The sequence below is a fragment of the Amphiura filiformis genome, chromosome 1 (assembly GCF_039555335.1).
Source record: "Amphiura filiformis chromosome 1, Afil_fr2py, whole genome shotgun sequence".
Classification (NCBI taxonomy): domain Eukaryota; kingdom Metazoa; phylum Echinodermata; class Ophiuroidea; order Amphilepidida; family Amphiuridae; genus Amphiura; species Amphiura filiformis.
In genome coordinates, this window is record NC_092628.1 from 89,970,378 (window position 1) to 89,982,216 (window position 11,839).

At 36.9% G+C, this 11,839-nt stretch overlaps 1 protein-coding gene across 1 annotated transcript in view; it reads left to right on the top strand.

Moving 5' to 3' along the window:
* LOC140156993 (ATP-sensitive inward rectifier potassium channel 12-like) overlaps positions 1-11,097 on the top strand; it is a 65,823-nt gene extending 54,726 nt beyond the window's left edge. The window contains exon 3 of the mRNA XM_072180050.1: positions 11,000-11,097. The gene's annotated coding sequence lies outside the window, so the exon portion shown is untranslated. The remainder of the gene's footprint in view (positions 1-10,999) is intronic.
* The last annotated feature ends 742 nt before the right edge of the window (positions 11,098-11,839 follow it).

Genomic DNA, 11,839 nt, shown 5'->3' on the forward strand with positions numbered 1-11,839 from the left:
TTTTTTGCCTGGCAGTATGTGCGAGCATCATATTTTGTTCAGGGCCCATGATTTTAAAACTCCCGCCACATCGCAATAAGGCTGTAGTGGTTATATGCAGTTCGCTCGAGCATATCGATATACCAGTCCCTAGCCTTTGTTGATAAACATTGAGGTCAACTCATCTGTACTGTAAAGCATGAAATGTGGGAGACCAGTGGAACCTGGCAGGCAAAAAAGAGCAGCAGGCAGTTTCACTGTCTCTGGCTATGAGAAAGCAAAGTGGAGGCTAGGAGAAGGCACCAAACGCTTTCACCCAAGCAACCACTACATGTACCCCCCCCCCCAAAAAAAATAATTGTACTGAAATGAGAGCATGATATGAGAACATAGCCTGGAAGGAGAGGGACACTGAAGATGATCGGAGTAGAAAGTATGTATGTGCAGCCAAGTGTGGTAAGCCAGTCAATAGAGGGAGACAACACAGGCAGCCAGAAGGGGCTCTGCACTGCTAAAACAATACCAAAGCCAGTTGGCAATGCTAACATAACCCTAACGCCTATAAATCTTACAAGGAAAACCACTGCGCATGCATGCATTCCATGTGAAGTCATTTATGGGCACCAAGTCGCTGGCCGTGGCATGAGGTCGGTGATCGTGTGCATGGCACCCGAGGGGTCCAGGGGTCAATTCCCGGTGGTGCCAAGTGAAATCTTTCTTCATCTTCTCTCCTTTTTTGTTCCTTCTCTGCCTTCCGATAGCAAAAAAGCATGTTCCTTGTTAGGGTTAATATTGCCCAGTTGCTTTTTGGCGAGGGGGAAGGAAAGAAGAAAGAAAGAAAGAAAGAAGAAGAGAAAACTTTCCTTCTCAGGTGCGGTTTTGAACCACCGACCCCTCGGGTCAACATAGCCACGGGGTGTAGCTTGGCCAACCAAGCTTTCTGTCGCCATATCACTTTTCGCATGATGACGTAATCGCATCACATGGGATACCCGCCTGTGCATATGCTTTTGGAATTGATGTTTGGTACGGTTGAAGCAACATTTACTAATCAGTGAGTCTTATCTGTATCTGTGGATTCTAACGCATCTTTTGTTGACATTAATATGGTTTAATGACAACTTGGAAGGGGGAGATTTCTTATTTGGCAATTTTGCTCTATTGTTTTCTATCGTAAAAGTAGGTTTTCTGAAAGAAACAGTTCGGTAACAGTCATAATGTTGGCATAAGTTTATTGATTGAGATTGCCAGTGCCCAGTGACAAGCATTACTCAATTTAATAAAAATTTCTTGACAAGACTTTGATGACATTCTTATGAAATATACATTCTTCATAGTGCTTCTCGGTAACCAAAATATTTCATTATTGCATGATGTTTACTCACTATCTTATGTATACTCAGTTGATATTTGCTTTTAACTCATTTGTCCATGCCTTTATTAAATGTGATCAAAATAAATATCACGTCCAATAGAAAGATTGCGATGTTCCAATACACCTTCCGTAGTCTGTCTGTTTTTAGTGGGTGACACAAAAAGTGACAAACAGCGCAAGTGATCAAAATATGACAGAAAAGCATCTTGAAGGTCACAAAAAAGTTTTTCTGTACTACTCTCCACTAAAGTTTGTTCAGCTTATATAAAGCGAAAAAAAATAAGGCTCATAACACATGTATTGATATAGTTGTGCATTGCGTAATGTGTGACTGGCGCACGCTTAAATGTGGATTAACGCACGAGTGGATAGGAACTTTACTGACGCGCAGTAAGTAACAAAAGCCGAATAATTTTTGTCTATTATAAACCGAACAAACTTTAGCGCTAAATATGTGGGTAGTGAATCGTTACCCTGCATTTACAGTGCAGCAGAAACGACCCTGTTGACGGTGAGAGGATTAAAAATGCATGGGAATAAAAAAAAACGTGGTAATGCAAGGTGCTCAGAATAAACACGCTGCGCGCGTTGTAAGTCATGATTTTTTTTAATGTTCTTTATTTTTTCATGCATGATATATATCTTAAAAGGCAGTTTGCTTCAAACAAAGCTGATGAGATTGGTCACATTGGATGTTGTTTATGTTGGTGGTAGTGGCATGATGCAGATTGATGATGACAAATATGGTGGTGGTAATGATGACAGTGATGTTGATGGTGAGGAAGATGGTATAATAATAACAAACAGTGACAAATTTAGTGTTGATAGAGAAGATGATAATTACAGTAGTAATAACAACGAGGAGGAGTAAAACAATAATGATTACAAATTTACCACAAGCAGCAATTAAAACTAAATTGACACCCTCATCACATTAAATTCTGGTCAGGATTACACAAAAGTCTTGTTTTTAATGGCCCAGTTAGTAAGTTATCTCAATCGGCAAGGCACTAGATTGCATGAGCCTGAGTGTATGATGGTATGAGTGTCCAATGTCTGTTCTCATGGAAACAATTGAACTACATGTAGCTTGAAATCCCCCTGAACAAGGAACATCCTGCAAATTGTCCCAGTTTACCTGAACAAAACTTGGCAAGCTGATCCTGGCTGTAATGGTTTATGCTGATTAGGTTTGTGCCTGTAAAGAGCTGCATCCCTGCATGCTAAATGGTTTATAAGATGTGTCTTGGTCCAATCTCAAGAGCTGATCCTGGCTGTGATGGTTATAGTAGGCTCTAGGCTGATTAGAGTTCTGCACCTGTATACAGCTACATCCCACTAAATGGTTGATAAGGTGTGTCTTGGTCCCATCTCAAGAGCTGATCCTGGCTGTAATGGTTATTTTATATGTAGGCTCTATAGAGTTCTGCACCTGTATACAGCTACATCCCACTAAATGGTTGATAAGGTGTGTCTTGGGCCATTAGTGGGCAGTGACTTTGTGTAAAGCACAATGATCTTGTATTATTGCACTACATAAATTTATTACATGTATATGAATATTAGCATTTTTGTATCAATTTGTTTGGACATTTTTGTTCATAGTGTAATCTGTGTTTGGTTGTGTATCCATATCCAAAGAACCAATTTATCCCAATTATTTGTAAGCATAGACTTTAGAAATAAACATCAGTCTATTCCGTAAGAACTACACCTTGGCAAGGATAGAAAGTGAAAATAAATACTAGCACTACTGAAGTGTTACACATATTATTGTTAGAAAGTAACACTGTACTTGGTGACCCTTTTAGTAAAATTGATTTTTATTTCTTAAATATAAAATATAAAGGAAGTCACCATCTTAATTAATTAGTAATTACGATAAGTAAGTCCAGAACATGTCGTAAGCGCAGGAGGAAATCAAGACAACAACAACAATAGAATGCAACACTTTTGTAAGTGAAACATTTTGTTGCTTTTATCTTGGCTTTTATTTAACATTTCATACTGTGGGTGGTAGGTAGCAATAAATCAGGCATGAGAATTTTCAGGCTTTTGCCTGAATTCAGGCAGTTTTGTTGTCCAAATTTACGCATTTTTATTTTTCAGCCTGTTTTGGGCCTTTTAAGTTCAAATTCACTCGCTTTTTCAGGCAGTTTCCAAAAAAGCCGCTGTCATGCCTGAATAAATATATCATAAATATATTCAGTTTAAACTGAGACTGCATTATTTTTTTGCCATTTTAAAAATAAGTATGTTAAAATGCATTACATACTGTTGCATTTGCCAGGTGGTCCCATTTCAGGAGTGTAACACCGAGAGCCACTTAACGACAGTGTTGCTGCATCCAATACTAAAACACTGTTCTTCATGCACACTTCTCAAATTTGTTCGTATTTTTCATTAGTGCAGCTTCAAAAAGTAATAAAATAATTCATAACTAAACCCTCAAAATCTGTGTCAAACATTTATTGATGATAATATCACCACTTAGTAAAATGTCAAATTCTGCTTCTGTAAAAATTCAATGCAAAGTGCACTTATGACAGTGTTTGAATCTGCTGACTATACATGTATGACTGTAGGCTTTTCCAATATCCAAGCTTTTGTTTTTGTTCAATTTGATTATATTTTTGTATCATGTTACTTGCGGAAGTTGCTGGGCCTCCCAATCCAGCATTCTAAAATAGAGCAAGACTTTTGTATCAGGAGACAAAGGGAAGCACACACATACGCAAAACAATTTGCACGCAAGCTAAACTTTCAAAATTAAATTTTAATTAAGATGAGATGTGGTTCAGCCAGTATACATATACCATGACGTCACACAACATCCATTCATAGATAAATCAGTGGGCCGCAAATACTAGAGGGAGGACGTTTACTTTACGTTCTCTATTGAATACAAAATAATATAAACACGGTTCTTGTAGAGCTTTCTAGTAGTCGTATATTACGTCTGGTATAGTGTCACATGGCCTGACCAAGTCACGAGTGGTTGACGGTTGTTGCCCCGGTTGTTGCGTATTGCATTGATGCGTGCAAATTGAGGTGTCAAGAGATTGATTGTAGGATTCTCAGAAATTGATTATATAATTGTGTTTGTAAACATTGATAGACCTTAATGTTATGATTTTATCCATGCATATAATGTGGAGGAAGAGCAAACTGGCTATGTGTAAATTCTAACGCCATATACCATTTTACCTTTCATTGGTGTATCATCAATGCATGAGAATAGCTAATTTTAGGTATAAATGGGGGGGGGGGGCACAAGGTTGGGGAGGAAAAACCCTTATATTTACTGACTGTGATTTTGTCTAGATTCTTAGGGAAGAAGGCATATTCATGTGGCTTGCAATTAAGAAAATCTTTCTCATATGATACATATATTGCCAGAAGCTGCATAAATAATCCCCAGCTCATGTATTTGCGAAAGTGAAAAGGCCAAATGAGGCTTAATGGGCATGGTTCCGAGAGTAAATATAAAGTATGAACAATAATTCCATGTGTACATGGAACACAATGAAATCATATTTACATTGTACCAAGCTATAAATCCTTCAAATACGAAAGATGTTGGTTTAAATTCAGCGAAGCAATAGTGTGCAAATTCCATAGCATTTTTGAAATGATTGATGACAATTTGTAGTTTGTGTGAGAATGTTAATTCTTTTATCTGTATAATTGAGCAGTGATTTGAATGAAGTATTTAGTGCCAGTTTCAGTTTGTTATCATTTGATTCGGAGGGAGCAAAAATCTGGAAACTTTTCCTGAAAATGAGCAGTTTTCACCCATTATGGGTGATATTTGCCCAAAATACGGGCATTTTCACCAAAAATAGTGGAATTTCTGTGATTATTTTCCTAACTGGGTGGAAAACTGGGGAGGGAAAAAAAGGGGGGGTCAAATTCCCTGAAGGCATGACCACTGGAATAGGAAACGTTTTATTACATAACAACTGGTTTCAACAGGTAGTTTTCAATACTGCATTGAAGATACCACAATCATGATGATGTCACTCCATGTTGCAGTGATACAATTCATCTATGGTAGCCATTTAAATGCTATCTACTGAAGATAGCACAATCATGATGATGTCACTACCGACATACAATTACAATTCATCCCCATAACAAACAAAGGAGAGAAGGCAGACAAGTGATAAAGTCAGACATAATGAGTCAGGCTTCAATTGTGACATCAATTATACACTTTCTGCTGATATCTCCATCCATCAAATCAAAATTGAGTCATTTGACTCTTTGCTTGATCACATCACAAATGCTACTGTCCAGTTTGAACTCCTCCGATTAAACAAATATCGCTTTCAGTAGGAAGTGCAAACAAACGTGGATATTTTAGATCAAAGTGTGTGGAAATGGGACAGGAATGGTTAATTGACTACACTTAATGTCAACATGCTACCATCTGATGTGAATAGAACACAATTGTGCTGAGTCAGAGACACACATATAGCTCATCATACACTATGAACCAATTATGTAGTGTCACCACAGAAATAGAGAGGAGAACCGACACTTCCTTTTGTTAATGATGACCTATTTTATTATAATATTCCAGGTCATCACACAGCTGTTGGGGGCAACACGCTAGTTGCGCGTTGCGTAATGTGTGTCACTGGCGAGCGCTTATTTGAATTTATGCAAGTGTAAGGGCGCTCGTGTGCACTTTATTACTCTGCGCATGCACCTGTTGCACAGTGGTTTTACGAACATTTCTGATGTTGATATGAAAAGATCTATATACCACCCTGTATAATTATGCAGTTAGAATTAGAAAAAATGGAGCTTCATATGGGCTACTAGCTTACCAACAGAATGCGGAAACAAAAAACACTTTTGTTGCTCCTTCAACACAATCAGTGTGTCATGCTATTAGTCACATTCTCTGCAAGTGTCACACACAAGCAGCGATTTAAGTTCCGAATTCATTCCCAGCAGAACACAAATACCCCAACATTTTCTTTCCTCCATTCCTGCTTAAAGAGGGTAGTTGGGGAGTCCTGCAAACATGTGACAAAGGAGCTGTGATCAACCTGACTTTTTAACATTTCATAGGAAGGAGGTGTAGGATAGAGCAGATGTGATGGGCAGAGGAGTTTATGCCCAGTATGCTGCCTCAAGAGATGCATATAAAATCACAGCAGATCACCCTTTACATATTCGTTTGAAGATATGACAACTACGTAACAGTAATGCAGACATTTGAACACATACATGTACATAGACATTTTCCCCAGCACCCCTTGAAGTAGTGCACGAAGAGAATTATAGAAAAGAAGTCTCTACTGCAGTGATGAAGCATAAGGCAGTATATTTTAAAGCAGCAAGGTTATACTTGCTTCCCGGGACTTGCTTATTTGAGCACAAGTTTGTAGCAGTATACAGCCACAGGACTGAAAACATGGTGTAGAGATTAAACGCAAACATTTCAATCCCTTAATTGGCTTTGTCTAATCTATCTCATCCCTTTGGCTCATCATATGACGTCATCTGTGTAGAACAAGCTAAAGGCACGTGCACTTTCTCTCATCAATTTGATCAACTCCTCTCTTGAACTTACAATGTCATTCAGGGCATTTATCAAGACTAAATGATGTCATTCTTCCCTTCCCTATAGCTAACAAATGCCATTAATTTGGACTATTTCATGTTAGGATCAGTTAACTGGATGAGAGGAGGCTATGCAACATACATAGGTTACCATGGTTACAGTATGTTATCTTTAGTCATAATTAAAAGGGTTATAAAATTGCAAAATCTTTTAGATTTAACAAATTCCCATCTCTTTGATAACAAACTTGGAATCCCATTCCCATTGCCCTTTGTGTATCAGGTAGAATGTTGTTTTTACGTCATTAGGTTCATGATTCACATGTGCAGTGTTGTAAAGGTTAAATGAGAATGAATAGCCTCAGTAGCCTGTATGTATTACTGCCAGAGTCACTTGATGTGCCGCTATTTTCTTGTTTTGAAAGCTGACAAAATCTGACAGAAGACTGTCTGCTTAAGATGCCAAACAATGAGTGAACATACAAGCTAGTTGTTGAGCAACCTACTTAGGACAACACAAGTGTGATTCACATTTATTTTCCTTGTCTACACAGCTTAAAGTTCAGGGGACACAAATATACAATACTCAGTACTGTACATTTATACTCTGTCTTGTCTTAAGTTGAGAATGCCAACAGTGTGTTAATGAAGCAGCGTGCAGACACTTACGTTAGAGGGGCGGGAGGAGGGGGGTTAGCCTTCTAACTAAAGGACTTTCATTTATAGGGCTTCATCAAATTTTTGGGTTGTTCCCTTAAGATGTGCTGACAGATCATGATGATGTAATGAGTAATGATGCATCAATGATACAGGGGCAGCAAAGCCTTATTTTCAGTCATTTTACAGAGATTTTAGCCATTTTCTCATGGTTGCTTTCATCACTTTTTCAACAGAGGATACAATATTCCATCAAAATTCACTTTAAATTGTCATCAAATATTGTTACACTTCAGATTTTCTGCAGTAAAATTGGCTAAAAGACTTTAAAAAGAGTTTAAAAACACTAAAATATTACCCTTTTCAGAACCCTCATAATTGATTCATTAAGACATGTGGGAATAGAACAGTGATAATTCTAATAATCTATTTTTAATCCACAATTCATCAATATTTAAATACATGTACTTCAAATATTAAACAATCAATACACATCGCTATTTACATTGCTTGCTCATATTTCTTCATCATTTTCAGCACGAAATACAGTTCCTGTTAGTGTCTTACTCTACTTACATTCAAAATGTAGACAATTGAGGAACTGCACTCAGGTGACCTGATCCAGAAATCAATTTTATCGTTCAAATATTTCCTGCAACTGTGTAAATGTTTGCTACCTTTTTGAACTTCAGCACAAATTTCATTTTCCCAGAATCGTCATGATTCAGTTAGCCAATTGAGAGGAGGCATTCCACAGTGATGTCATCTATTACTCTTACACAAGTTGCAGAAGCTCTCCTGTTTGTGGATTTTAGTCCATTTTGTGCAAATGGGCTATTCCATTTAAAATCCACACTACCCCTGTGGAAGATTTAGCTAAAGTCATCCACAGAGGGAGTATGAGTTTCAAATGGAATAGACAGTTGGGTAGCTTCTATTTGAAATTCTCACTCCAGTTGTGCAACATATAGGTAAAGCCATTATACAGGGGGAGTATGGGTTTCAAAATGATTTAGCCTGACCAATTACATTTGAAATGCATACTCCCCCTGTGGAAGATATGTCCAAAATCTTCCACAGGGGTAGAGTGGATTTCAACTGGAATAGCCCAATGTTAGCTTGAAGCAAAGTATTGAGGCAATAAATCTTCAAAGCTGTTTTTTAAAGGCTCCACAAATGAATCTTTAAACCACTGATGATAAAATTTTAAGAGCAAAAACACTTGGAGGCACATAAGTCGAAAGTGTGAAATGGTAATGTTAAATGCCTAAACCTTTTCGGCAATAAAATGTGTTGGATGTGGTTTCTATTTAAAGCACATTTTTGTAATTGATGCACGGAAGAGTATCAATTGTCCCATGATAACATTGCTTTTATTTTTAAAATCCAACCAGAGAGACTTAATTTTTAAGGACATTTCAGATAGGAGACTTGATCATTGTGAATATGACAAAACAATTTCACAGCATCGCCATGTAGACAGGAACACAGATGGTTAGATTATGCGCACATCTAATGTTAACACTGCTCTTGAGTATGTGTACGTGCTGTACGCCTGCTACCTGTCGTCCTTCAAATGTCTGTTTTCTGTAGCAATCATCTTATTATCTTTTGTTAATCGTGTTGTTAGTCATGTGTTCTCATTTTGAAATGTTACAAATAAGCCTTTATCATCATGATGCATCTTAAATCCAGTTTGACAAAAAATAATCATATTGATTTAGAAAGATTACATTATAACTACTAATAATAGTCCCTTATTTTGTGTACAAGGCTGCAGGCATGAGAATGCATCTTTCAAAACAACCTCACCTCAGTTTTTTCAAAAATGTATTGTAAGATTTTGATATTTGGAGCAGTTCGGTAATATCAATGAGCCTTTATTTTAAGGGGTATTGATGAAACCTGAAATCATATTCTTTAAGTTTATCGGAACTGCTAGCAGGAAATCTTGGTACTGAGATAATGAAGATCTATAATACAGGTTCCAATTCAGTTGAGGCAACCATTGTTGCACAGAAGTTCAATAAGACATCTTCTTGGCAATTTGGAACAAAGATAAAAGCTGTGGGTGTTTTATGTTGAGACATTTCATATTCTATCTTAATAAAAGGGAAATTGAAAGAATGGAGTCAGGATGTTTCTGTCTAGCAAATTCTGTGGTGATAAGCCATGCTTGTTTTGGTGTAGATCTCGGATGGGCCGTTCACTATGGAAGTATCTTTGCCCTTTGTGTGTGGGGTGGGGTGTTAGATTGAAACAAGCATTCATTTTGTTTTGTTTTACTTCATTTAACTTACTATTGATTTGAATTTCATTCAGCAAAAAGTCACTGCAATGTCTAAATTGATTTTATAATAACCACATGTAGAAAAATCAAAATTGAATCAAAATCAAAATCAAAATCAAAATCAAAAGTAAAATCAGCAATAATTGGTTGATTGGTAGATGTCTCTACTGCATCCAACCAAACTTTCTGTTGTTATTGTTAATCCTAATATACACACAGTTAGTTTCTTGACCGAGTGAGGAGTAATTCATGTAGGGCAAGAAATTACTGATTGAATAAATACTCGCTATTTATTTGCAGCTGTGATGGTTTGAATAACCTATAAACATGCTTTCATTGGCTGCAACTGTTTTAGTCATTTGTTGTCATATGTTCATTGACAGGGTGCTTCAAATTATATCCAGGGGCTATGACTAATTAACCTAATTATATCAAGTTATTTTAGTTTTAATTTGATTTGTGTACTTTTCAAAAGACAACAATATGGAAATAGGTCTATCTAGGTCTGTAGTGCATATCTGCATACCCAACTTGCTTCTTAATGACCAGTGTTCTTTTTATAATGCTCAGACACTCCTTTGTTTACATTTTTCTTGTGATCTGGCCGATATAAAGATGGAAATGCGAATGTTGTATCAGTTAGTTTTGGTGCTTTCAGCATTTGTCAACATGGAGTATATGAAGAGCTTTGTTTCAAAACCCCTTACATCCACTTGCCCATTTTGAGAACACATCAAAAATCATCAAAAAATCACTGATATATTGGGGTTTGCAACAAAAGCAGTTTTTGGCGGGATGCTTGTGTAGGATGAGCATCCTGCTAAAAACTGCTTTTGTTGAAAAACACTTTATATCAGTGATTATGTTGATGATTTTTTGATGTGTTCTCAAAATTGGGCAAGTGGATGTAAGGGGTTTTGAAACAAAGCTCTTCATATGTAGCTTTTTAGCTTTACTATCATTAACTTTTATTTCTTTGTATCCAAAACACATAGCAGACTAATCAGGGTCTGGAGCGTCAATATACCAGTCAGCAACTTTTTTCAAAGTATTATTTGACACTATGTTATCAAAGTCAGTCACTCATTGGTGTTTCATTTTATCTTTATTGACCTTTACAGAATAACCCAGTACTATTGGATATGTCAAAGTAATTGTACCGACTCACTGACTGCTGACGTACAATGGATTGTAGAACGTACTGCGCCGGCAAACCAACATGCCAAGAAAGCAAGCTACAAGTCACACACCAGACCAGTCAATCAACAGTCTTTGGATAGTGCAATGTGAGCTTACGATGAACTCAACACTTCTCAACAGATCATATGGATCACAATGTGGATCAACACCAGATGTGGCAAGTCCAAATATGCCTCAGCTTTTTAAGTTCACTACCTTAGCAGTATTTGTACCTAAGTGTAAGGTGAGGCTTCTTTCAAAAGCCAAAGAAATCAGTTATCAAAATAATATGTTATGTTATACTATTTATTTATATCAGTCTGTCCTGCCATATGCACTCCTTAGTGAATTAATTCAAATAAGAAATGGCATAATCTGATACACTGAGACCAACGTTGGACATTTTTAAGTTAAAGTAAGGAATAATAAGTTGCAAAAACAATATTAGCAACATAAAAATATAGCATTATCACAACTTAATAACTAAATGTGCTATAGAGATTCCATCATTTAAATGCGTACTTTGAAAGGTCAACAATATTACAATGATCTCACAATGTTCACAGTTGTTAACTTTGGCCTGAGTGCACCAGATCATGTCAGAACATTAAGGAGTCAAATCGTCAGCAGAGTGCAACACTATCGCAAGTGCAGTAAAATGCAATAGCTGCCATTTGCAACATTTCAATAAATGTACTTAACCAATAACACTAGAAAAAACACCCAACTACATGTAAAGGTGATATCTTGGGGCCATCAGGAAAAAATACAGAACATCAACA